At 43.7% G+C, this 27,622-nt stretch overlaps 2 long non-coding RNA genes across 4 annotated transcripts; one reads left to right on the forward strand and one right to left on the reverse strand.

The window, feature by feature from the left end:
* Window positions 1-5,147: 5,147 nt before the first annotated feature.
* On the reverse strand, window positions 5,148-25,113 carry LOC119878793. Its single transcript, XR_005387145.1, has 3 exons — window positions 24,966-25,113; window positions 7,880-7,956; window positions 5,148-5,208 (listed from the first exon to the last, which is right to left on the reverse strand). It is a non-coding gene; the product is annotated as an uncharacterized LOC119878793 (long non-coding RNA).
* Window positions 17,308-27,004, forward strand: LOC119878792. Of its 3 annotated transcripts, none has more exons than XR_005387143.1 (4): window positions 17,308-17,402; window positions 21,841-21,989; window positions 24,999-25,130; window positions 26,550-27,004. It is a non-coding gene; the product is annotated as an uncharacterized LOC119878792 (long non-coding RNA). The 3 variants fall into 3 exon arrangements; XR_005387144.1 differs by lacking the exon at window positions 26,550-27,004 and adding an exon at window positions 25,702-26,493; XR_005387142.1 differs by lacking the exon at window positions 26,550-27,004 and having other exon boundaries at window positions 24,999-25,483.
* The last annotated feature ends 618 nt before the right edge of the window (window positions 27,005-27,622 follow it).

A 27,622-nucleotide genomic window follows, 5' to 3' on the forward strand; every position in this document is an offset into this window, starting at 1 on the left:
CTGGTTCCCACAAATTACCTAGATAACATTCAAATCATCCTGAAAAATCTATGAATTTCAGCTGAGATTTAAAGAGGAGAACAGCGGGAATGCTACAGTAAGAAGAGTGTCATGCTTCTATCAAGGTAGGAAGGACGGGGAAAAAGAAATAAAGAAACAAAAGGCCTCCAAGGGGAGAGGCCCCGCAAGAGCTGGGCTAGGCCAGGGCGAGTGTCCCCAGGACAGGAGAGCCCCGTCCGGGAGAAGCAGGAGCTTAACCAATCTTCCCCAAGCAGAAAGATGCTCGCAGGGAGTTAGAAGCAGGACCCCAGGAAGGCGGGGATGCCCTCAGGCTCCCTGGGACACTAACAGACACCTGCGCCCCCAGGAAAGTGCACCCAGCTCCCTAAGGGCTGCAGCGTGTGCATGGCGGGACCCCAGAGCAGCTCGGAGGGGCTCCAGCAGAGGCTCCGATGGGAGACGAGGGGCTGCAGGGACCCGAGAGCAGCTCAGAGGCAGCTCTAGCAGAGGTAGAGGCTCCACGTGGAGGGGGCCGTATGGCCCGGGAGCAGCTCTGTGGGTCTCAGGTGGTGGTTTCCGCAGAGAGGGTCTTCGCGCCAGGAGCGCGAATCCAACAGCACAGGCCCGGGAGCACAGGGCTCTGGGGACACAGCCTAGGATCCAACCTCCCCCCAGGACAGGCAGAGGCCAGGAGGGCCCAGGACAGCAAGGATGCTTCTGCCCCGAGCTGAGGAGATCAGTGGCCCCGCCCCCGGAGCATCCAGGCCCCTGCAGTCCGAGAGATCCCGAGTTACTGCGGAAAGCTGAATCCAGGGCTCCAGAGCCAGCCACTGCCACTGTGGTTGTCCCTCCTGGGGCCTCACGGGGTAACAACCCCCACTGAGCCCTGAACCAGGAAGGGGGAGAGCAGATCCCCAATTGCTAACTGAAAATCAGCACAACAGGCCCCTCCCCCAGAAGACTAGCTAGACACAACAAGTTCCAGGGGAAGTCAAGGGACTTAAAGTATACAGAATCAGAAGATACTCCCCCGTGTGTTTTTTTTTTTTTCTTTTTGATTTCTGTTTGCTTTCCCCATCCTTTATTTTCCTTTCTTTCTTCTCTTTTTTTCCTTCCTTTTTTCTTTTTCTCATTTCTTTCCTTCCTTTCTATCCTCTCTTTTTCTCTTTTCCCCAATACAACTTGTTTTTGGCCGCTCTGCACTGAGCAAAAATGACTAAAAGGAAAACCCTCACCTCAAAAAGAAGAATCAGAAACAGTCCTCTCTCCCACAAGGTACAAATATGGATTACGATTCAATCTCAGAAAGCCAATTCAGAAGCACTATTATACAGCTACTGGTGGGCTCTAGAAAAAGCATGAAGGACTCAAGAGACTTGTGACTGCAGAATTTAGAGCTAATCAGCAGAAATTAAAAATCAATTGAATGAGATGCAATCCAGAACTACAAGTCCTCACAACGAGGGTTCACGAGGTGGAAGAACGAGTGGATGACATAGAAGACAAGATGATGGCAAAGAGGGAAACTGAGGAAAAAAGGAGACAAACAATTAAAAGACCATGAGGATAGATTACGGGAAATAAATGACAGCCTGAGGAAGAAAACCTACATTTAATTGGGGTTCCCGAGGGTGCCGAAAAGGACAGAGGGCCAGAATATGTATTTGAACAAATCCTAGCTGAAAGCTTTTTAATCTGGGAAGGGAAACAGGCATTCAGATCCAGGAGATAGAGTGATCCGCACCCCCTAAAATCAATAAAAATGTTCAACTCCTCGACATTTAATGGGTGAAGCTTGCAAATTCCAAAGATAAAGAGAAGATCCTTAAAGCATCAGGAGATAAGAAATCCCTGATTTTATGGGGGAGTAGTAATTAGGGTGACAGCAGACCTCTCCACAGAGACCTGGCAGGACACAGGGGTGGCAGGATATATTCAGGGTCCTAAATGAGAAAAAAACATGCAACCAAGAATACTTTATCCAGCAAGGCTCTCATTCAACTTGGAAGGAGAGATAAAGAGCTTCCAAGACATGCAGGAACTGACAGAATATGTGACCTCCAAACCAGCTCTGCAAGAAATTTTAAGGGGGACTCTTAAAATTCCCCTTAAGAGAAGTTCAGTGGAACAGTCCACAAAAACAAGGACTGAATAGATATCATGATGACACTAAACTCCTAGCTTTCAATAGTAACTCTGAACGTGAATGGGCTTAATGACCCCATCAAAGGTGCAGGGTTTCAGACCGGATAAAAAGCAGGACCCATCAATTTGCTGTCTATAAGAGACTCATTTCAGACAGAAGGACACCTACAGCCTGAAATAAAAGGTTTGGGAACATATACCATTCAAAATGGTCCTCGAAAGAAAGCAGGGGTAGCCATCTTTATATCAGATAAACTAAAACTTACCCCCGAAGACTGTAGTGAGAGATGAAGAGGGACACTATATCATACTTAAAGGATCTATCCAACAAGAGGACTAACAATTCTCAATATATATGCCCAGAATGTGGGAGCTGCCTAAATATATCAACCAATTAATAACCAAAGTTAAGGACATACTTAGATAATAATACACTTATACTTGGTGACCTTCAATGTAGCTCTTTCTACTCTCGATAGGTCTTCTAAACACAACGTCTCCAAAGAAACAAGAGCTTTAAATGATACATTGGACCAGATGGATTTCACAGATATCTCCAGAACTTTACATCCAAACTCGACTGAACACACATCCTTCTCAAGTGCACATGGAACTTTCTCCCAGAATAGACCACATACTGGGTCACAATCGGGTCTGAACAATACCAAAAGATTGGGATCGTCCCCTGCATATTCTCAGACCATAATGCCTTGATATTAGAACTAAATCACAACAAGAAGTTTGGAAGGACCTCAAACACGTGGAGGTTAAGGACCATCCTGAATAAAGATGAAAGGGTCAACCAGGAAATTAAGGAAGAATTAAAAAGATTCATGGAAACTATGAGAATGAAGATGTAACCTTTCAAAATCTTTGGGATGCAGCAAAAGTAGTCCTAAGGGGTTAATGCATTGCAATACAAGCATCCATTCAACAACTAGAAAGATCTCAAATACAAACGCTAACCTTACACATAAAGGAGCTAGAGAAAAAACAGCAAATAGATCCTACACCCAGCAGAAGAAGAGAGTTTAATAAAGATTCGAGCAGAACTCAATGAAACGAGACTTAGAAGAACTGTGGAAGAGATCAACAAAACCAGGAGTTGGTTCTTTGAAAGAATTAATAAGATAGATAAACCATTAGCCAGCCTTATTAAAAGAAGAGAGAGAAGACTCAAATTAATAAAATCATGAATGAGAAAGGAGAGATCACTACCAACACCAAGGAAATACAAACGATTTTAAAAACATATTATCAACAGCTATACGCCAATAAATTAGGCAATCTAGAAGAAATGGACGCATTTCTGGAAAGCCACAAATTACCAAAACTGTATCAGGAAGAAATAGAAAACCTAAACAGGCCAATAACCAGGGAGGAAATTGAAGCAGTCATCAAAAACCTCCCAAGACACAAAAGTCCAGGGCATGATGGCTTCCCAGGGGAATTCTATCAAACGTTTAAAGAAGAAACCATACCTATTCTCCTAAAGCTGTTTGGAAAGATAGAAAGAGATGGAGTACTTCCAAATTCGTTCTTGAGGCCAGCATCACCTTAATTCCAAAACCAGACAAAGAGCCCACCAAAAAGGAGAATTATAGACTAATATCCCTGATGAACATGGATGCAAAAATTCTCAACAAGATACTAGCCAATAGGATTCAACAGTACATAAGAAAATTATTCACCATGACTGAGTAGGATTTATTCCCAGGACACAAGGCTGGTTCAACACTCATAAACTATCAATGTGATTTTGCAAGTGACATATCAGATAAAGGGCTAGTTTCCAAGATCTATAAAGAACTTATTAATATCAGCACCAAAGAAACAAACAAGCCAATCATGAAATGGGCAAAAGAACAGAAATCTCACAGAGGAAGACATAGACATGGCCAACACCCACATGAGAAAATGCTCTACATCACTTGCCATCAGGGAAACACAAATCAAAACCACAATGAGATATCTCCTCACACCAGTGAGAATGGGCAAAATTAACAAGGCAGGAAACTACAAATGTTGGAGAGGATGCAGAGAAAAGGGAACCCTCTTACACTGTTGGTGGGAATGTGAACTGGTGCAGCCACTCTGGAAAACTGTGGAGAATCCTCAGAGTTAAAAATAGACCTCCGTACGACCCAGCAATTGCACTGCTGGGGATTTACCTCAAAGACGCAGATGCAATGAAACGCTGGGACACCCGCACCCTTAGGTTCAGAGCCCATGATAGCCACACTGCGAAGGGGTCTCGGTGTCCATCAAGATGAATGGATATGGAGGGTGTGTGGTCTCTGTACAAATGCAAGATACTCAGCACGTTAGGAATGACAAACACCCACATTTGCTTCGACATGGATGGAAACCAGAGGGTGTTACGGCTGAGGGAAGAAGGCAATAGGTGAAGGACAAACATTATATGGTCTCATTCTTTGGGGAGTATGACAAAAATAGTGAAAGGGAATAGAGGTGAAAGGAGAAAAAAATGAGTGGGAGATGGCAGAGAGGCAGAATAGGAGAGACTCCTAACCCTGGGAAACGAACAAGGGGTGGAAGAAAGGAGAGGAGGGCGGGGGGTGGCGGTGACTGGGCGACGGGCACCGAGGGGGGAACTTGATGGGATTAGCACTGGGGGGTTACTCTCTATGTTGGTAAAACGAACTCCAATAATAAATAAACCGATAAACTCACAAACTTCCCGAGACACAAAAGTCCAGGGCCAGTAGGCTTACCAGGGGAATCTATCCAATGCTTCAAGATGAAAGCCATACCTATGCTACTAAAGCTGCTGCGAAAGATTAGAAAGAGATGGGAACACTTTCCAACCCCGTTCTTGGAGGCCGGGGTCACCTTAACTCCAGAACCCAAGAACCCACCAAAAAGAAGAATCCTGGACCGATGTCCCCTGATGAACGCGGATGCACACCTTCTCACAAGATACGACCCAACAGGTTGCAACGGGACATTATTAAGAAGTTACTCACCATGACCCAGTGGGGTTATCCCCGGGGTGCAAGGCTGCTTCAGCACTCGGAGAGCACTCCATGTGCTTCTTCAGATCTGCAAGAGAGAAAACAAGAACCAGATGATCCTCTCAAGTGACGCAGAGGAAGCATTTGACAAAATACGGAATCCATGCCCAGAGTCCAACGAATCCAAACGCATCAGAGTACAGAGATACAGGAAACGTCTCTCAGCATCTTCCAAGCCATCTCCGAAAAGCGCCGTGGCAAATTATCATTCGCAATGGGGAAACACCGGAAGCCTTGCCCTGAAGAACAGGCACGCGACTGGGATGTCACTCTCACCACTGCTATTCTCAGCATAGTACGAGACGTCATGGCTCAGCAGTCAGGCAACAAAACGAAACAAAGGCATTGAAACTGGCAAAGAAGAAGTCAACATCTCCCTCTTCGCCAATGACATTATATTGTACCTAGAAAACCAAAAGACTCCACCACATGATTGGCTCAAACTCCCTACAGCAAGTTCGGCAGTGCGGCAGGATCAAACGTGGGGCCCAGAAACTAGTGGCCTTTCTACATGCGAACAAGGAGACCGAGGAAAGGGACATCGAGGAAAGGGTCAACCCCAATTATACAACTGCAGCACCCCCAAAAAAGCATGAGCTACCTAGGAAAGAACCCTAACCAAAGGTGTAAAGGGTCTCTACCCGAAACACTGCAGAACAAGTCTGAAGGAAACTGAGGAAGAAACAAAGAGATGGAAAAGGTTCCATGATGCTGGATTGGAAGAATTAATATTCGGGAAAATGTCAATGTGACCCAGGGCAATCGACACAACTAATGCAATCCCTGTCAGAAATACCATGGACTCTCTTCAGAGAGCTGGAGCAAGTCATCTGAAGACTGGTGTGGAATCCGAAAAGACCCCGAACGGCCACAGGAAGAGTAGCCAAGAAAACCACTGCGGGGGCAGCACAATGCTGGATTTCACGTTGTGCCACGAAGCTGTTACCGGCAAGACAGTGTGATACTGGCACAAAGACAGGCATACCGATCAATGGAACAGAAGAGAGCATCCAGAGGTGGACCCTCAACTCTATGGGTAACTAATATTCGGCCAGGCAGCAAAGACCTTGCAGGGGGAACAAAAAAGACAATCTCTTCAGTAAATGCTGCTGGGAACACTGGACAGCCACACGCAGAAGAATGAAACTGGATCATTCCTCTCACACCATACACAAGGATAAACTCAAAATGGATGAAGGATCTAAATGCAAGACAAGATTCCATCAAAATCCTAGGGGACAACACAGGCAACAACACCATCTGGTCCACAGCAACTTCGTGCAAATTACATCAGCCATGAAGGCCAGAGAAACAAGAGCAAAAATTGATCGCTGGGACTTCACCAAGATGAGCAGCTTCCGCACAGCAAAAGAAACACTCAAAAAACTTAAAGCCAACGCACAGAATGGGAGAAGTTATGTGCAAATGACACCTGTCAGGTAAAGGGCCAGTATCCAAGATCTCTGAAGAACTTCTGTAACTCCACAGCAAAGAGTACCAAGGATCCAATCTGGTAGACGGGCAAGAGACGTGAACGGAAAATGTCACAGAGGAAGACGTAGGCGTGACAGACAAGACATGAGACAATGCACCGCAATCACTGGCCGTCAGGGAAATACAGGTCAAAAGCACAACGAGATCCCACCTGACGCACCAGTGACCGCGGTGAACGTTAACAAGACAGGAAGCAGCGAATGTCAGTGATGATTGTGGCGAAAGGGGAACCCTCTTGCACTGATGGTGGGAATGTGACCTGGTGCAGCCACGCCTGGAAAGCCGTGTGAGGTGCCTCGAGAGGTAACAACGGATCTACACTGTGATCCAGCATGGGGGTGCACTGGTGGAGATGTACCCAAATGATACAGATCAGGTGTAAATGCTGGGACATCTGCACCCCGAGGTTTCAAGCGGCAACATCCATGATAGTCACTCTGTGGAAGGAGCCTCGGTGTCCATACGAAGATGAATGGATAAGGAGGGTGAGTGGTCTCTGTACACAATGGAAGATTACTCAGCCGTTAGAAACGACGAAACACTACATTTGCTTCGACCTGGATGGAACCGGAGGGTATTAAGGCTGAGGGAAAGAAGACAATCGCGAAGGACAAACATCATATGGTCTCATTCTTCTGGGGAGGATGAAAACAATAGTGAAAGGGGAGTGAGGGGGGAAAGGAGAAAAAAATGAGTGGCAGATAGCAGAAAGGTAGTATAGACCGAACAGGAGAGACTCCTAACCCGGGGAAATGAACAAGGGGGTGGAGAAAGGGAGGAGGGTGGGGGGTGCGGGTGACTGGGCAACGGCACGGAGCGGGGCACTTGATGGGATGAGCCCTGGGGGGTTATGCTCTATGTTGGCAAAATGAACCCCAATAGGAAATAAGAAACACACCTATAAAGAAACACACAAACCTCCCGAGACACAAACGTCCGGGGCCAGATGGCTTCCTAGGGGAATTCTATCAAACGCTTCAAGAAGAAATCATACCTGTGCTACCAAAGCTGCTCCGAAAGATAGAAAGAAATGGAATACTTCCAAACTCGTTCTTGGAGGCCAGCGTCACCTTAACTCCAAAACCCAAGACCCCCCCCACCCAAAGGGAGAATTCTGGACCGATGTCCCTGATGAACACGGATGCACACCTCCACAAGCTATGAGCCAACGGGATCCAACAGGACATTATTAACAAGTTACTCACGATGACCCGGTGGGCTTTATCCCCGGGGTGCAAGGCTTCTTCAGCACTCAGAAAGCACTCAAGGTGCTTCATCAGATCTGCAAGAGAGAAAACAAGAACCAGATGATCCTCTCAAGAGACGCAGAGGAAGAAGCATTTGACAAAACACAGCATCCATTCCTGATCCAAACGCTTCAGAGTACCGGGATAGAGGGAACGTCCCTCAGCATCTTCAAAGCCATCTACGAAAAGCCCGCGGCAAATTCTCATTCCCAATGGGGAAACACTGGGAGCCTTTCCCCGATGACCAGGCACGAGACGGGGATGTCCACTCTCACTGCTGCTATTCTCAACATAGTACGAGACGTCATGGCCTCAGCAATCAGGCAATGAAAAGAAATAAAAGGCATTCAAATCGGCAAAGAAGAAGTCAAACTCTCCCTCTTCACCGATGACACGATACCGTACCTAGAAAACCCAAGATGGCTGGAACTCCTACAGCAAGTTCGGCAGTGTGGCGGGATACAAACTCGGGACCCAGAAACCAGTGGCCTTTCTGTAAGCGAAGAATGAGACCGAGGAAAGGGACATCGAGGAAGGGGTCAACCCCATTTATACAACCGCAGCACCCAAAAAAAGCATGAGCTACCTAGGAATAAACCTAACCAAAGGGGTAAAGGATTGCTACCCAAAACACTGCAGAACATGTCTGAAAGAAACTGAGGAAGACACAAAGCGATGGAAAAAGGTTCCATGCTCCTGGTTTGGAAGAATTAATATTGGGGAAAATGTCAACGTGACTCAGGGCAATTTACACAAATAGTGTAATCCCTCTCAGAAATACCATGGACTATCTTCAGAGAGCTGGAAAAAATCATCTGAAGACTTGTGTGGAATCAGAAAAGACCCCGAACGGCCACGGGAATAGTAGCCAAGAAATCCAATGCAGGGGGTGGGGGTGGGGCAGCACAATGCCAGATTTCAGGGCGCGCCTCAAAGCTGTGAGCATCAGGACAGTGTGGTACTGTCACAGAAACGGACACATGGATCAATGGAACAGAGGAGAGCATCCAGATGTGGACCCTCAACTCTACGGGCAACTAATATTTGGCCAGGCAGGAAAGATGGGAAAAAAAAGACAGTCTCTTCGATCAAGGCTGCTGGGAACACTGGACAGCCACATGCAGAGGAATGAACCTGGACCATTCCTCTCACACCAAACACAAGGATAAACTCAAAATGGATGAAGCATCTAAATGTGAGACAAGATTCCATCAAAACCCCCGGGAGAACACGGGAAACAACACCCTTCTTGAACTGGGCCACAGCAACTTCTTGCAAATTACATCAGCCACAAAGTCCAGAGAAACAAGAGCGAAAATGGATCGCTGGTACTTCATCAAGATGAGCACTTTCCGCACAGCAAAAGAAACACTCAACATAACTCAAAGGTGGCCCACAGAATGGGAGAAGAAGGTATGTGCAAATGACCCGTCAGATAAAGGGCCAGCATCCAAGATCTCTGAAGAACCTCTGCAACTCCACAGCAAAGAGACCAACCATCCCATCCAGAAAACGGGAAAAGTCACGAACAGAAAAGTCACGGAAGAAGACCTATATGTACATGGCCAACAAGCAGGCAAGACAATGCTCTGGGTCACTGGCCATCAGAGTAATAAAGGTCAAAACCACAATGAGATGCCACCTCACACCGGTGAGAACATTAAAAAGACAGGAAACACCAAATTTTGGGGAGGCTGTGGAGAAAGGAGAACGTTTTCAAAATGCAAAAATTTCAGAGGTAGCCATACTCACCTGACAGGGACCAAGCGGGAGGGGCGGGCTCCTGGCCAGGCTGGGGTGCTTAGGGAGGGACCTGAGAGCTGGGAGGGGGGGGGGCGGAGTAAGAGCCAAGGGCTTGGGGAGGCTCCTGGGGCCCAGCAGCCCAGGCCCTCAAGCCACCGTCCCAAGGCCGTGCCCTGACATTGCAAGGTGCCTGCACCCTAACCCCTCTGAGCGCACGCACATGGGTTCCGCGGTACCTCCCTGAGCCCGGGGGAGGGGCCCCGCACCCTCCCTGAGCCGCCCAAAGGAGACCTGGCCTGACCTGTAGGAGGCCCCACCGCCCCCCTCCGCCAACAGGTCCCACCACTCCTTCCCCGCAGCCCTCTGCCCGGCACCCTGGCGGCCCAAAGGGTGTGGGTCCGGCTCGCCACGGGGCCACCTCCATGCAGCCCCAAGGCCCGCTGTCCCCCTCCCGGTCCCTCCCAGGCACCCGCTGCGCCACAAGCGAGGGTCAGATGCCCCTCGCACAGCCACCCCAGGGCCCGTCACACCTCCCGGGGCCCACGCTGACCTGCGCGCAGGGGGCCGAGGCCTGCAGAGCGCTGCCGCGAGCCCGGAGCGCGGGGAACCGCGGGGAACCGCGGGCCTGGACTGGGGGCGCGGCCGAGCTACCTCCTGCCACCGCCGGGTCGCATCTGCGCACAGCTCCTCCTGCGGCCAGCCGCGGCCCCCTTCAGGTCACGCTCGGGGTCAGGCGCAGGGGCAAGCTCCTGGAACCCTGTGGCCTCCCCCGCTCCCGCCCCTGGGCCCGCCCCCCGCACAGAGGCCCGCCCTTCGCGGAGTTCAGAGCGGAGTGGAGAATGCCTATGCCTCTGCCGGGTAGTCTGGTCAGGCGCTGGGTTTGAGGCCTTGAGCCCCCGCTCAGTCCCAAGGGACTCCTGCTCATGGAGGCACGAAGCCTCTCTCTGGCTCTGTGTCTCCCTCCCTGTCCTTCCGTCCGGGTCTCTGTCTCTCCCTCCCGGTCTCACTCTCTGTCCCTCCTGGCCTGGCCCTGTCTCCCTCCCTATCTCTCAATCTTAGCCACAGCAATCAGACATCAAAGAGAAATAAAGTGCATCCGGAATTGCAAGGATGAAGTAAAACTTTCACTATTTGCAGTTGACATAATAGTACACACAGAAAACCTTAAACACTCCTTCAAAAACATTCTATAGCTGAGAAATAAATTTGTAAAGTCACAGGATACAAAAACAACACACAGAAATCTGTATCATTTCTATACACTAATAATGAAACAGCAGAAGGACAAATTAATAAAATAATCCCATTTACAATTGAACCAGAAATATTAAAATACCTAGGAATAAGCTTAACCAAAGAGGTAAAAGACCTATACTCTGAAAACTATAAAACAATGATTAAAGAGTTGAAGATGACACAATTGGAAAGACATTCCATGCTTATGGATTAGAAGGCCAAATACTGGGATCCCTGGGTGGTGCAGCGGTTTGGCGCCTGCCTTTGGCTCAGGGCGCAATCCGGGAGAACCTGGATGAATCCCACGTTGGCTCCCGGTGCATGGAGCCTGCTTTCCCTCTGCCTGTGTCTCCTGCCTCATTCTCTCTCTCTCTCTCTGTGACTATCACAAATAAATAAATTTTTAAAAAATTAAAAAAAAGGCCAGATACTGTTTAAAAGTCTATGCCAACCAAAGAAATCTACACTTGGATGCAATTCCTATCAAAAATATCACCGGCATTCTTCACAGAGCTAAAACAATCCTAAAATTTATAGGGAAACACAGAATACCCCAAGCAGCCGAAGCAATCTTGGAAAAACAAAACAGGAGGTAACCACTTCCATTCCAGACTTCCAGTTCTATTACAAAGCTGTAGTAACTCAGAAAGTATACTGTTAGTACAAAATGGACACACAGATTAATAAAACAACACTAAAGAATCTATAATTATATGATCATTTACTCTCTGACAAAGCAGGAAAAATAATGGGAAAAAAGTCTCTTCAACAAGTGCTGTTGGGAACTGGATAGCTACTTGCAAAAACAATGAAGTAGGCCATTTTCTACACCATACACAAAATATACTCAAAATGTATCAAAGACCTAATTGTGAGATTGAAAGTATAAAAATTCTAGAAGAGAGGCAATTTCTCTGGTATTCCTGTAGCGACATTTTTCTAGACATGTCCCCTAACTATGAGGATGCAGCAAAGGTGGTCCTAAGAGGAAAGTATATAGCAACACAGGCCTTTCTCAAGAAACAAGTTGCAAAGACACACATAACCTGAAATCTAAGGAGCTGATAAAAGAACAACAGATAAAGCCTAAATCTAGCAGGAAGAAGAAAAATAATAGAGTGGACCATAAAGCAATGATATGGGGGAAAAAACAGAAAAGATCAATGAAATTAATAGCTGATTCTTCGAAAGAATTAATAAAATCGATAAATGCCTAGCCAGACTTATCAAAAAGAGAAAAGAGAAAGGACTCAAAGAAATAAAATCATGAATGATGAAAAAGAGATCACAAGCAACACTGAAGAAATACAATTATAAGAGAATATTGTGAGCAATTATATCCCAACAAATTAGGCAATTTGGATGCATTCCTAGAAATATATAAACTACTAAACGGAAACAGGAAGAAATAGAAAATCTGAACAGAGCCATAACCAGCAAAGAAATTGAATCAGATCTCAAAGGTCTCCTAACAAACAAGAGTCCAGGGCCAGACGGCTTCCCAGGGGAATTCACCAAACATTTAAATAATTAGTACCTATTCTGAAACTGTTCCAAAAACTAGAAATGGAAGAATAACTTCCAAACTCATTCTATGAGGCCAGCATCAATCCCAACACCAAATAAAGACCCCACCCAAAAGAAGTACAGATCAAAGATCCCTGATGAATATGGATGCAAAAATTGTCACCAAGATAGTAGCAAATTGGATCCAAAAGTTCATTAAAAGGATTATTTTACCATGACCAAAAGGAATTTATTCCTGAGATGCAAGGGTGGTTCAACAGTTGCAAATCAACATGATACACAACATTAATAAAGACAAATACAGCATTCTTTCTTGATTGAACTCACTGCAGATAAAGACAGAAGGAACTTACCTCAGTATCCTAAAAGCCATACAAAAAATCCACAGTGAATATCATCCTTAACAGGGAAAAAACAGAGATTTTCTTCCAGGGTCAGGAATAAGACAGGGATGTCCGCTCTCACTGCTGTTCAACATAGTGCTAGAAGTCCTAGCCTCAGAAATCAGACAAATAAAAAGCATCCAAATTGGCAAAGAAGTCAAACTTTCACTATTTGTAGACAACATGATACTTTATATAGAAAACCCAAAAGATCCATCCCAAAATGCTTGAACTGATGTAGGAATTCAGCAAAATCGCAGAATATAAAATCAATGCACAGAAGTCAGTTGCATTTCTATACACTAAACATGAACGGATGAAAGAAATGAAGGAATGGATCCCACTTACAATTGTCCCCCAAACCATAAGACACCTTGGAATAAACCAAAGAGGTAAAGGATCTGTACTCTGGATACTATGGAATGCTTATGAAAGAATTGAGGAAGACATAAGAAAAGGAAAAACATTCCATTCTCATGCATTGGAAGAACAAATATTGTTAATGCTACCCCAAAAGTTGTCTATGCTACCCAGAGCAACCTACACATTCAGTGCAATCTCTATCAAAATACCAATTTTTAAAAGGTTTTATTTATTTATTCATGACAGATACACAGAGAGGGGAGAGAGAGAGAGAGAGGCAGAGACACAGGCTGAGGGAGAAGCAGGCTCCATGCAGAGAGCCCAACGTGGGACTGGATCCCGAATCTCCAGGATCCGGCCCTGGGCTGAAGGTGGCGCTAAACCGCTGAGCCACCTGGGCTGCCAGCATTAGCATTTTTTACAGAGCTGGAACCAACAACTCCTAAAATTTTTTTAAAATAAATTTTATCTTTTATTGGTGTTCAATTTGCCAAACATATAGAATAACACCCGGTGCTCATCCCGTCAAGTGCCCACCTCAGTGCCCATCACCCCCACCCCCCACCCTCCTCTGCTTCTACCACCCCTAGTTCGTTTCCCAGAGTTAGGAGTCTTTCATGTTCTGTCTCCCTTTCTGATATTTCCCACTCATTTTTTCTCCTTTCTCCTTTATTCCCTTTCACTATTTTTTATCGTTCCCCAAATGAATGAGATCATATAATGTTTGTCCTTCTCCAATTGACTATTTCACTCAGCCATAATACTCTCCAGTTCATCCACGTCGAAGCCAATGGTGGGTATTTGTCATTTCTAATGGCTGATTAATATTCCATTGTATACATAAACCACATCTTCTTATCCATTCATCTTTCTATGGACACCGAGGCTCCTTCCACAGTGCGGGTATTGTGGACATTGCTGCTACAAACATCGGGGTGCAGGTGTCCCGGCATTTCATTGCATCTGTATCTTTGGGGAAAATCCCAACAGTGCAATTGCTGGGTCCATAGAGCAGATCTATTTTTAACTCTTTGAGGAACCTCCACACAGTTTTCAGAGTTGCTGCACCAGTTCACATTCCCACCAACAGTGCAGGAGGGTCCCCCTTTCTCCACATCCTCTCCAACATTTGTGGTTTCCTGCTTGTTAATTTTCCCCATTCTCACTGGTGTGAGGTGGGATCTCATGGTTGTTTTGATTGTAGTTCCCTGATGGCAAGTGAGCGAGAGCATTTTCTCATGTGCTTGTTGGCCACGTCTATGTCTTCCTCTGTGAGATTTCTCTTCATGTCTTTTGCCCATTTCATGATTGGATTGTTTCTTGCTGTTGAGTTTAAGAAGTTCTTTATAGATCTTGGAAACTAGCCCTTTATCTGATATGTCATTTGCAAATATCCTCTCCCATTCTGTAGGTTGTCTTGAGTTTTGTGATGGTATCTTTTTGCTGTGCAAAAGCTTCTTATCTTATGAAGTCCCAATAATTCATTTTTTGCTTTTGTTTCTCTTGCCTTCATGGATTAATCTTGCAAGAAGTTACTGTGGCCAAGTTCAGAAAGGGTGTTGCCTGTGTTCTCCTCTAGGATTTTGATGGAATCTTGTCTTACATTAAGATCTTTCATCCCATTTTGAGTTTATCTTTGTGGATGGTGCAAGAGAGTGGTCTAGTTTCATTCTTCTGCACGTGGATGTCCAATTTTCCCAGCACCATTTATTGAAGAGGACTGTCTTTTTCCCAGTGGATAGATAGTCTTCTCCTCCTTTGTCGAATACTATTTGGCTATAAAGTTGAGGTTCCACTTCTGGATTCTCTATTCTGTTCCATTGATCTATGAAACAACCCTAAAATTTGTATGAAACCAGAAAAGACCTCAAATCCCCAAAGTAATGTTGAAAAAGAAAACCAAAGCTGGAGGCAGCAAAAATTCTGGACTTCAAGCGTATTACAAAGCTCTGATCATCAGACAGTATGGTTCTGATACAAAACAGACACATATATCGATGAGACAGAATAGAGAACCCAGAAATGGACCATCAACTCTACGGTCAACTAATCTTTGACAAAGCAGGAAAGAACATCCAGTGGAAAAAGACATTTTTTCAACAAAATGGTGTTAGGAACATTATACAGCCACATGCAGAAGAATGAAACTGGACCACTTTCTTACACCATACACAAAGATAAGCTCAAAATGGGCGAACCACCTCAATGTGAGACAGGAATCCATCAAAATCCTAGTGGAGAATACATACAGGCAGCAATCTGTTGAACTCAGCCGCAGCGAACTTCTTTCTAGACATGTCTCTGGAGACAAGGGAAACAAAAGCAAAGTGAACTACTGAAACCTCATCAGGATAAAAATTTTTGCACAGTAAAGGAAAAAAAAACCAAACAAAACTAAAAGGCAACTATGGAATGGGAGAAGATATTTGCAATGATCTTATCAGGTCAAGGGCTAGTATCCAAAATCGATAAAGAACTTATCAAACTCAAGCAAAAAATTCAGTTGAGAAATGGACAGAAGACATGAACAGACGTTTGTCCAAATAAGACATACACATGGCCAACAGACACATGAGAAAATGTTCCACGTGACTTGTCATCAGGGAAATACAGATCAAAGCCAAAATGAGATGCCACCTCACACCAGTCAGAATGGCTAAAAATTAACAAGACAGAAAACAACTGATGTTAGCAAGGATGTGGAGAAAGGGAACCCTTTTACACTCTTGGTGAGAATGCAGACTTTTGCAGCCTCTGTGGAAACCAGAATGGAAGTTCCTCAAAAACTGAAAAATAAAACCATCTACACGCAGTAATTGTACTATTAGGTAGATTATCTAAGGATACAAACAAGTTATTCAAAGTAGCTCAAGCAGTCCAATGTTTATAGGCAGCAGTGCGTACAACAGCCAAAATATGGAAAGAGCCAAGATGCCCATTGAGAGGTGAATGGAGAAGCAATATATATGGATATAATATGGAATATTACCCAAACCATCAAAAGAATGAAATCTTGCCATTTTGCAGTGATGTGACTAGAACTAGAGGGTATGATGCTAAGTGAAGTAAAGTCAGTCCAGAGAAAGACAGATACCATAATATTTCACACATACGTAAAATTTAAGAAATAAGACAGATGAACATAGGGGAAAGGAAGGAAAAATAAGATGAAATTGAGAGGGAGGCAAACCATGGGAGACTCTTAACACTAGGAAACAAACAGGGTTGCTGGAGGGGAGGGGAGTGAGGGGATGAGGTAAATGGGTTGATGGACATTAAGGCAGGCACATTGATGTAATGAGCACTGGATGTTATATGCAACTGATGAATCACTAAGCTCTGCCTCTGAAACTAGTAAAACTATTCGGACTGTATCAAAACCAAAATGCTTCTGCACAGTGTAGGAATCATCAACAAAACTAAAAGGCAACCTATGAAATGGTCTGGGGATATAGTGCACAGCACCGGTGACTATAGTTAACAATATTATATATTTGAAAGTGATAAGAATGTAAACCTTAAAAGTTCACATCACAAGAAAAAGAATTTGTAACCATGTGAGGTGTGGATGGTAATTAAATTTATTGTAGTAATTTCACAGTATATATATATATATATTTCAAATTAATATGCAGTACACTGTTTACTGGAATTTAAATAAAAATATTTTTAAACTGTTATATTCTTTACATTTATGCAATATTACATGTCATTTATATGTCAATAAAGCTGGAAAATTAATTTTTAAAATTGTTTTTACGTTTTCCATCCACACCTCAGAGACAGTGCTATTATCCTTATTGGGCTTTTCGTTGGTTAATTTACATTCTTGAACTTGTACTATCTCATTATTCCTTGGCTCAAAGACCTCCAGTAGGCAGGAAGATACAAAACAATAATAAAAGTAGCCAAGAATTACCATGTTTGTGAAATCACTTAATTCTCACAGCAACTCCATGATATAGGGACTACTACCATGATCATCTTGTAGCTTAAAGATAAAGAGGGGCATGGAAAGCTGAAATAACATCCACTTTGGAAGAGCTAGTAACAGAAGGGGTAGGAATTTGAACCCAGTTAGGGATGAATCTTATGTTCATCCATAAAACCCACTTCCTTAAACTACCTCTCTACAGTTTACAAGAACAGTTGTTGCCTCAGGAAGACTACACCCTGGAACATCCTCACTCAGAAAACAATCACAGGATGTAGAAGCCACCAGAAGGCAGGTAACTTCCACTTTTTATTCTATACTTCTACATTCTGAGGGTTTTTTTGCAACAAACATGTATTCTTTGTAATGATCATTATCCATAAAGATGGTACTTAAAATGGAAGACAGGGCATGACAAGTTTTTCAAAGAAAAGGATAAATTTAGCCCCAAGATCACAAAACTAAGGAGTATGCCCCCACACTCTCCCTCTATCTCTGGTAAGCACCAATCTATTCTGTTTCTATCAATTATTATGTAAGTGAGATTATAAGTGTTCGTCATTCTCTGACTTATTTCACCTAGCATAATTCCTCCAATGTCTATCCATGTTGTCATAAATGGCAAGATTTTCTTTATGGCCAAATAGTATTCCTTCATCCATTCATTTGTTGATAGATACTTAGGTTGTTACCATTGGTTAGCTATGGTGAATAATGCTGTGATGAATATGGGGTGTAGACATATTCAGGGTGGTGATTTTGTTTCATTAAGTTATATATCCAGAAGTGCATCTATTTATAGTTTCTTGAGGACCCTTCCTACTGTTTTCCATAGTGGCTGTCCCAATTTCCACTCTCAGATGGACCGCTTTCAGACAGTAAAGAGTGTCCCTGAGGAGAGCAGTGCTAGCCACTTGGATGGACACATGAAAGGACAAAGTTAGAGGGACCCAGGTAGAAGGAATGGGCACTGAGAGGGGGGAATCCAAGGGCTTCTGTTCCTGTTATGACTTTGATTGCACCTCCAAAAGAGATATATTGAAGTCCTAAGCCCTGGATACCTGAGAATATGATCTTATTTGGAAATAGGGTCATTGCTGATGTTATCAGTTAAATGAGGTCATACTGAAATAATGTGGGCCCCAACCTAATACGGCTAGTGTCCCTATCCCTATAAAAAGAGGAGGGACACACAAGGGAACTCCATGTGAAGATGGAGGCAGAGATCAGAGTGATGTGTCTATAAGCCAAGGGGTGACAAAGATTGCTGCAGCCACCAGAAGCCAGGACAAAGGCATGGGACAGTATCTTCTCCACAGCCTCCTGAAGGAGCCAACCCTGCTGGCTCCATGTTCAGACTTTTAGATGCCACAACTGTGAGAATACACATTTTTGTTGTTTAAGCTACCTGGTTGGTGGCACTCTGTTATGGTAGTCCTAAGAAACCAAGACAGTTACCTTCATAATTTGAACCCAAGATGCCTCCCTGCTGCACACCTTCACACACACACCACCCTGTCCAAACTTTCATTCATAGCCCTCACATGAAACTTTCTAGTTTTTGACTTCTAGGCTTATTTTGTTAACTGGAAAACTTCCATATCTTCATCCTAACTCTTTTTCATTCACCCTTATATGTTCTGCCCATTACATGTTCGTATGGGGTTAGAAAATACCTTCTGGTCCTGTGAATTAGTGAGTGGGGAAGAGTGCTTTAAGCTGGTAGTAAGAAGTAGTTAGGGTGACATTTTCTTATAGTCATTTCCTTTCATGATCCCATGGCAGCTGGATGTAGAGTCTTGATTCTCACTGAGCAGTGGTCTCAGGGAAGCATCCCTATGCTGGGCCAAGAATCCCACCCAGACCTGCACATAACCTTTACCTCCCCTGGTTTACTGGCAAGATTGTCTGAGCATCACAATGTTGTGCACAATGCCCTGCACATCAGGACCTGCAGCCCTACTTCTTGTTATCAGGCCACCTGCCGGTACATCCTTACTCTGACTTGCCCACGTCTCAGATGAACAGTGGTGGGCCTCAGGATGACACCTTACTCTTAGCTCTCCAGACTGGCTTTTGAGGAGTTCCATCCCCACCTCTTGAAATAACCAAAAATCTGGGATTCAGGGTTGGGACCCTCATTCTTGGTATTGGTGGTTTCTCCACATGACAACTGCCTTTTCATTTTCCCTCTAGGCCTCAGGGAGTGGGATTTTCACAGGCTTACATGAATCTTACCTGAATCCCATTTATCTTCCAAGCCTCAGGTTCAGAAAAATGCTGCCTATCTGTGCTCTTGAATTACAAGCTCTATGAAAAGTGACGAGTGAGAGCATTATAGCAGCAGCTATAGCTAAACTTTATTCAAATCTAGTCATGCTAGCATTGTTCTAGGTGCTTTGAGCCTAGGCACTCTGGCTCCAGAATCCAGGTAAAAAAAAAACTGTAAGCTTTTATACTTCCCTTAGGCCCAGGTTCTTAGAAGGGATATGATAGATATTGGTGAGTACATCAAGGGCCAGAAATTGAGGGGGAAATGAGTAACTGGTTGTCTTTCTCCAGGGTGGGTTCCACCATGAACACTGCCTGTGCTCAACCCAATTCTATCACTTCCAGACCCTTCTCTGCCTTCTCAAACTTCGACCTAACTTTGGCCATTTGACATGTTCAGAAAAGGGTGGAATTTTGATGAGTTGGACATCTGCCAGGTATATAAGTGAATACCATAAAGAGGGCTTGAGTGTGTTTATGAAGCTTTTATTTCCTCCTCCGCCTAAGCATGACATAGTCTATCCTTGGAAGAAGTACAAACACCATCTGTCCCTTGTCAGGCCCAGTGACCAGAGGGCTTGGTCACTCAAAGAACCTGTACTCTTGGGTGGCAGGCTACCAGGGATTGTGCAAGCATTGGGTGGCCCCAGGCTGGGGGTGGACAACTTGACACCATCACATCTCTTTGGTCTGTGTCTTCCTACGTGTTTTTAGGGGTAGACAGTAATAAAAATTCCCTGCCTGAAATGATAGTCAGTGACTGAAGAACTAATGTTTCCCTCTGCCCTGGCTTCTCTTCATTTCTATCTTTCTCTTTAGAATGAGAAAGTTGGCTGTGACACCCTGTTTCAAAGACTCACATCCGAGGAAAATCCATTCTCAACAAGGCAGAAGATCAGGCCATTTGAGCATGCCCTGTGCCAATGAAAGCACATGTTCAGTTGTATACATTTGCCCTTGCTTTCAGATGTTTTTATTCTTGGTCTGCATCCTTCACCTTGAGATTTTAGAAGCTAGAAACACTTTCTTCTACTTAGTTGTAAGTCAGATGCTATTGCATGGAAACTTCATGGTCTTTAGCCAGCAGGGTGGACAGCAAGTTAGAGATGACAGCCATGTGTTATCCTGGTATCAGCCAGGCTAAGTACTGCTAAGTACTAAGAGGCTAAGTACCGCTGCTATACCAAGTGACTCCAAGGTGTCAGAAGCTACAAAATTAAAGATTTATTTCTTGCTCACACCATCTGGGTCAGCCGCATGTCTACTCTAAATCATATTAACCTGGGACTCAAGTTGATGGAGAAGATGCTTTCTAAAGAATTGCTGGGTGTCATGGTGGAGGGAAGAAAGAGCATGGAGATTAACACCACTGAACTGTGCAATTAAAAATGTTTAATATAGGGACGCCTGGGTGGCTCAGCTGTTGAGCATCTGCCTTTGGCTCAGGGCATAATCCTGAAGTCCCAGTATCAAGCCCCACATTGGACTCCCTGCATGGAGCCTGCTTCTCCCTCTGCCTGTATCTCTGCCTGTCTCTGTGTGTGTGTGTGTGTGTGTGTGTGTCTCATGAATAAATAAGTAAAATCTTTAAAAATTTTTAAGATAGTATTTTTTTACCTTATATGCATTGTACCACAATAAAAAAATGAAGAGAGATAGAGAGAACCATACTCCAAGTATACCCTAGCTTCTGCTGGAACATAGAATACACATTTCTGCTCACATTTTAGTATTCAGAGCAAATCATATGACCATGTCTATTGTCAGTGAGACAAGGAAGTATACTCTACCCTAACAGAGTGTCAGTGAATCTCTGAAGATACTAATACATTCTCTCAGACCCTGTTTCTTTTCACGAGCAAGCCCTTGGCTATTCCTCTAAGAACTGGGGAGGTAGGGCAGCAACAGATAGAGCTAGCTTTCTGTGGTTCTCCTGATGTTGAGAGCAGTTGGTGGTGGAGGCAACAGGCACGAGACAAAATTAGGAGACCCACATCACCTCTCAGTCAACTTTAGCCAAGTTTTGCATTTCTCTGAGCCTCAGATTCTTCATCTGAGGAATCAGAGATTAGATCAGACAAGTGCTGATGTTGGTGCCAGCTGGAGCTTTCCTGTGCATCTTCTATTTTACCCTACTTTCTTATGTTGAATTCTACCCAGATAGGACTGGGGGTGTGGGGTGGTGGGAGGAGGCAGGGTGGGAGACACTGGTAAAAAGACTGGACAATCCTTGTTCTGCATCACCTCATTGAAGTATGACACTCCCATTCTAACAAGTGCTAACAAACCATCCCTCCACTGGTTTATTCCATGGACCAATGCAGAAGGGCTCCTTGAGAAGTGGAAAGACTAAAGACAAAAGGATTTGAAGCACAGAATCCTTTAATAATGGTAGCCCATTTGGGCATCGCTCTCTCTATGGTTCAAAGGGGAAATTCCTTCTGGGGTTTGCTTCTGTACAGGGAAGCTCTTACAATATGTTGAGGAGAAGGTTGTTCTTCAAGCAAGTGTGTCCCAAGGACCTTCTCAGCAACACTAGGAGATAATAAAACATTCAGGTAAAACTACCAGTGCTGCCAAGATGAGCTCTATAACCAAGGGGACTTCCAAGGTGAGTGCCAACACATCTCTGCTCTCCCTCCCTTCCCATCCTTTATCCCAATCCATTGTCTTATGTCTGTCTTTTTTTTAATTTTTTTAAATTTATTTATTTATGATAGTCATACAGAGAGAGAGAGAGAGAGAGAGAGAGAGGCAGAGACACAGGCAGAGGGAGAAGCAGGCTCCATGCACCGGGAGCCCGACATGGAACTCGATCCTAGGTCTCCAGGATTGCGCCCTGGGCCAAAGGCAGGCGCCAAACCGCTGCGCCACCCAGGGATCCCTTATGTCTGTCTTCTAAGTACCTTCCTACGACCTGTCTCTCTGCTTCTGAGCTGCCTATTGATTTTCCTCACTGACTGTCTTTCCTTCCTGTGAAGGGATAGGCACAAGCCCTTCTTTTAAGGAAGACTGAATGGCAGCTGGGCGGCTGGGATGGGTCCTCAGGATTTACACTAAGTATGAGTTTGTAGGTTTAAATTGTTTGCTTTTCCATTCCAGTTGAAAAGTGTTTGTCCTTGCCTATTTATTTCTTAACTCTCTCAACAGTATTTTTTTATTGAAGTATAATTAACATACAGTATTATATTAGTTTCAGGTGTACAATACAGCGATTCAACAATTCTATATATTGCTCGGGGCTCATCAAGATAAATGTACTCTTAATCTCTTTCACCTATATAATCCATCTTCCACCCACCTACCTGCTAGCAACCATCAGTTTATGCTATTTAAGAGTGGTTTTTGTTTGCCTTTTTAAAAACCTTTGTTTGCTAATTTGTTTCATTTTTAAAATTCTATATATGAGTGAAATCACATGATAGATATTTATTTTTCCTTGACTGCCTTATTTCACTTAGCATTTATGCTCTAAATCCATCCATGTTATTTGAAATGGAAAGATCTCATCCGTTTTTATGGTTGTGTAATATCCTCTTGTATAGACACGCCTGGGTGGCTCAGTGCTTAAGCATCTGATTTTGGCTCAGGTTGTGATCCTGGGGTCCCAGGATTGAGTCCCATACTGGGCTCCCTGAAGGGAGCCTGCTTCTCCCTCTGCCTATATCTCTGCCTCTCTTTCTCTGTGTCTCTAATGAATAAATAAATTTATTTATTCATACACACACACACACATACATATCACGTGTTCTTTATCCATTCTTCAGTCCATGGACACCCGGGTTGTTTTTTCATATATCAGCTATTGCAAATAATTCTACAATAAACATAGGGGTGCATATATCTTTTCAAATTAGTGTTTTTCATTTTCTTTGGGTAAATACCCCAGTAATGAAATTATGGGATCATATGGAATTTCCATTTTTATTTTTTTGAGGAACCTCCATACTGTTTTCCACAGTGGCTATCCCCAATTTGCATTCCTACCAACAGCACACAAAGATTCCATTTTCTCTGCACCCTCACAAATAATTGTTATTTCCTATGTTTTTTATTTTAGCCATTCTGACAGGCATAAAGTGATATCTCATTATAGTTTGAACTTGCATTTTCCTGATGATTAGTGATGTTGAGAATCTTTTTTTATGTGTCCGTTGGCCATCTATATATCTTTCTTGGAAAAATGTCTATTCAGGTCCCATGCCCATTTTTTTTTTCCATGCCCATTTTTTTTAATTTTTATTTATTCATGATAGGCACACAGTGAGAGAGAGAGAGAGGCAGAGACATAGGCAGAGGGAGAAGCAGGCTCCATGCACCGGGAGCCCGAAGTGGGATTCGATCCCGGGTCTCCAGGATCGCGCCCTGGGCCAAAGGCAGGCGCCAAACCACTGCGCCACCCAGGGATCCCTCCATGCCCATTTTTTAATTGGATTATTCGTGGGGCTTTTTTGGTATTGAGTTGTATAAGCTCTTTATATATTTAGAATATTATTTATATATAATTTTTATTAGTGTTTATATTATTTATATATTTTATTTTTTATAAGTTATATATTATTTATATATTTAATTATATATTTAAAAGATATATATAATTTGCAAATATCTTTCTTCATTCAGTAGGTTGCCTTTTTATTTTGTTGGTGATTTTCTTTGCTATGCAAAAGCTTTTTATTTTGGTGTAGTCCCAGTAGTTTATTTTTGTTTTATTTCCTTTGCTAAAGGAGATATATAAAGAAAAATGTGTCTACAGATGATGTGAAATTACTTCCAATGTTTGGTTATGGACTGGAAGAACGAGTATTGTCAAAATGTCCATACTACCCAAGCAATCTACAGATATGCAATTCCTATCAAAATACAACAGTATTTTTTACAGAACTAGAGAAAATAAAAGTAAAATTTGCACCACAAAAGACTGAGTAGCCAAAGCAATCCTGAGGGAATAAAGCTCAAAGTATCACAATCCCAGATTTCAAGATACACTACAGAGCTGTAGTGATCAAAACAGTATGGTACTGGCACAAAAACAGACACATAGATCAATGGAACAGAAGAGAGAATGCAGAAATAAACCCATGCTTGTATGGTCAATTTATCTATGGCAAAGGAGAGAAGAATATACAATGGGGGAAAAGGCAGTCTCTCCCAAAAATGTGCTGGGAAAACTGGGCAGCTACATGTATACAAAAGCATGAAACCAGACCACTTTTTTATGCCATTCACAGAAATAAGCTAAAAATGTATTAAAGACTTAGATGTGAAACTTGAAATGATAAAATTTCTTACCAGTATTTTTTAAGACCACAAGTTACCTTCTGGCATCTAAGCATTTTTCTCCAGCCAGGGCAAAGGATCAATTCATGAAAGAAGCAAATAAACCAAATTCCTATAAGATCCTCTATCTTTCCACTTAATACCTACTCCCCTCCACACACACACACACACACACACACACACACACACACACACCCTCCATGCCATCCTAGTTTTAAATAATTTTGATTTTGGGTGGAGGAATCATGGAATAAGCATGATCTTGGTTGGGGGATAATAAATTCTCTGAGCTCCTTTTATGGCTTACTCTTTGAGATGAAAATTTTCTTTCTTCATTCAGTGCCTCAGGAATCCTCAGTACCCAATGGCATTAAGTGTCCTGCCTGCTACAACGTGTATGATGTTTCCTGCGACCCAGTTCTTCTTGCCTGCACTGGTACAGAGACAAAGCGTGTGGAAGTTATTGGCATAGGTACAACTATTTCCACAGGATTCTTGGTGTTCATTTTCTCAAAGGATATATCTGTGCTAGTTATCTTTGCTGTGTAATCATTACTCCAAAACTTGGCAGTTTAAAACAATGAGCATTTATTATTTCATGGCATCTGAGGGTCAGGAGTTTGGAAGTGGCCTAGCTAAGTGCTTCTGGCTGAGTTTCTCATGAAGTTGTAATCTAGCTGTCAGCAGGGCCTGTCACCAGGAAGACCTGCTTCCAAGATCACCCATGTAGTTGTCAGGCTTGGTTCTTCTCTACATGGGTCTCTGTGTGGGCTGCCTGGATGTCCTTATAATGTATTCCCCCACAGCAACTGATGAGAGAGAGAGAGAGAGAGAGATAGAGAGAAGAGAAGAGAAGAGAGAAGAGAGATAAGAGAGATGGAGGGAGGGAGGAAGAGCACTAACTGGCATTTCTCAGGGCAAATGATGACAGAGGGAGAAAAGGAGGAGAAGAGGGAGGGAGGAAGGAGATACTACAGTTTCAAAGTAATCAAATATCAGAAGGAACATTTCTTCACTTCTGTTGTATCCTGTTGGTTGCACAGATCAACTCTGATACAACATGGGAGAAGAGTATACAAGGACATGAATACTAAGAGATCGCAGGCCATCCTAGAGACTAACTACTATGTACAGCAAAGGCTGATACAGGGCCAAGTCCTAGTTCACTCTCCAAAGTTTGGAGGGAGCCATCTGTCAGAAGAGAGAAGGGGGAGAGGAGAGGACGAGGAGAGGAGAGGGAAGATGAAGAGAACACAACTGCTTTCCACAGGAAAGTCTGACACTTGGGAACATGTCATATCATGATCTCCTCGAATGGGAACTTGGGTCATTGGCCATCACCCTCTTCAACAAAGAGGGTGATACCTCAGTTCTGGTTTTTTTCATCACTACCATTATTGCTATTACCCAATCCCCATGAATAAGCATGATATGATTCTGAAATCTGCAGAAGGACTTGCCATTTTCCTGAGGAGGAAAAAAGTATGGACTTGTAATAAGATGCACAGATGCCATTCAGATAGAAAACAACAGGTACCAAGGGGCTGTTTAGGTGAATACATGAGTTCTGACCTCAGGCTTTTTCCTCTCTTCCAACTATCTCTTGCCTCGTCAGAAGGTACAGACTCCAATCTCAGCTATGCATCTGACACAGCAGGGGCCCTTTGGGATTCATCCTAAACTGAGATGTCGGGCCCAAAGGGAACTAAGGCTTGGTCCCTGGACAGAGATGGAGCTGTGGTTCTTGCTTCTTTCACAGAAGGCAGAGGGGAATTCTGGGGCATTCTGTGTACCCTTTTCTTCCCCAAGGGAGGCAGATAGGATAGGACATGGGTGAAGAGGGGAAACAAGATAAGAGAGAAGACTAACTCTTGGATTTTTCTTTTGGCAGATAGTCCAATATTTATGATTTTTGCCATGGGTTGTGCTACTGAAACTGTCCTCAACTTGAGGAATATAAGTATATTGAATAACATAAAAATCCGTACCAACTGTACAGAACAAAGCAATGGAGATCCCCACTGATGTTCATCACCTCATCAATCTTGACTGGTCCCTTCTTGCTCAAAGTCTTGCTTTGAAGTTTGCACACTTCCAAGCTCATAATTCTACAAACCTGAAAAAGTTGGAGTCCTCTGATGTCTCCCCTCCCCAACATTCTCCAGACATTGCAGAATTAAGTTGCTGATATTTCCTTAAGTATGTTTGTAATCTTTATTAGTAACTCAGGTTAAAAAAAATCTTATTGAAGGGGGGTCTCTGGGTGGCTCAGTGGTTGGCACCTGCGTTTGGCGCAGGGAGTGATCCTGGAATCCTGGGATCTAGTCCTACATCAGGATCCCTGCATGGAGCCTGCTTTTACCTCTGCCTGTGTCTCTGCCTCTCTCTCTCTCTCTTTCTGTGTCTCTCATGAATAAAAAAATAAATTAAATATATTTTAAAAAAATCTTATTCATTCATCTAATGGATTCTTTCTTCAACCCAAGTAATAAGTAAGGAAATATTAGATAGCATCTCAGGCTGTGTCCCACAAGTCAGGGGCAGTCACAACCATTCTTCATGTGATGCCATGAGGAAGCAGGGGTCAGGAATAACCCTTACAGGATCCAAACTATGATGTCCTCATGGTGCTGAACACAATGGACACCGTGATACCTGCTCATATGGATCTCTTGATTCTCCAAATTCAGTTTCCTACAGGGTGCAGTAAGTTGCATAAAAGAAAAGAATACCTCACACGTAATGATGACCTTCTGGGAAGCAATCTGTTGTCTGTATCGTGCTGGGGCCCTCGCACTCTATAAGCTTATCTGAGCCTGAAATCTACATAGACTGTGGCTTTCTCCTTGGGACTATGTCTCCATTTTCTCTTCCCTGGGCTTTTGAGCAGGCAGCGTGCAGAGTTTATATGTCCAGGACTCGTTTTATGCATATTCTCACTGTGTGCTCAGCACAGTGATGGAA

This window comes from Canis lupus, unplaced genomic scaffold (assembly GCF_011100685.1).
Source record: "Canis lupus familiaris isolate Mischka breed German Shepherd unplaced genomic scaffold, alternate assembly UU_Cfam_GSD_1.0 chrUn_S1920H2119, whole genome shotgun sequence".
NCBI classification, from domain to species: Eukaryota; Metazoa; Chordata; class Mammalia; order Carnivora; family Canidae; genus Canis; species Canis lupus.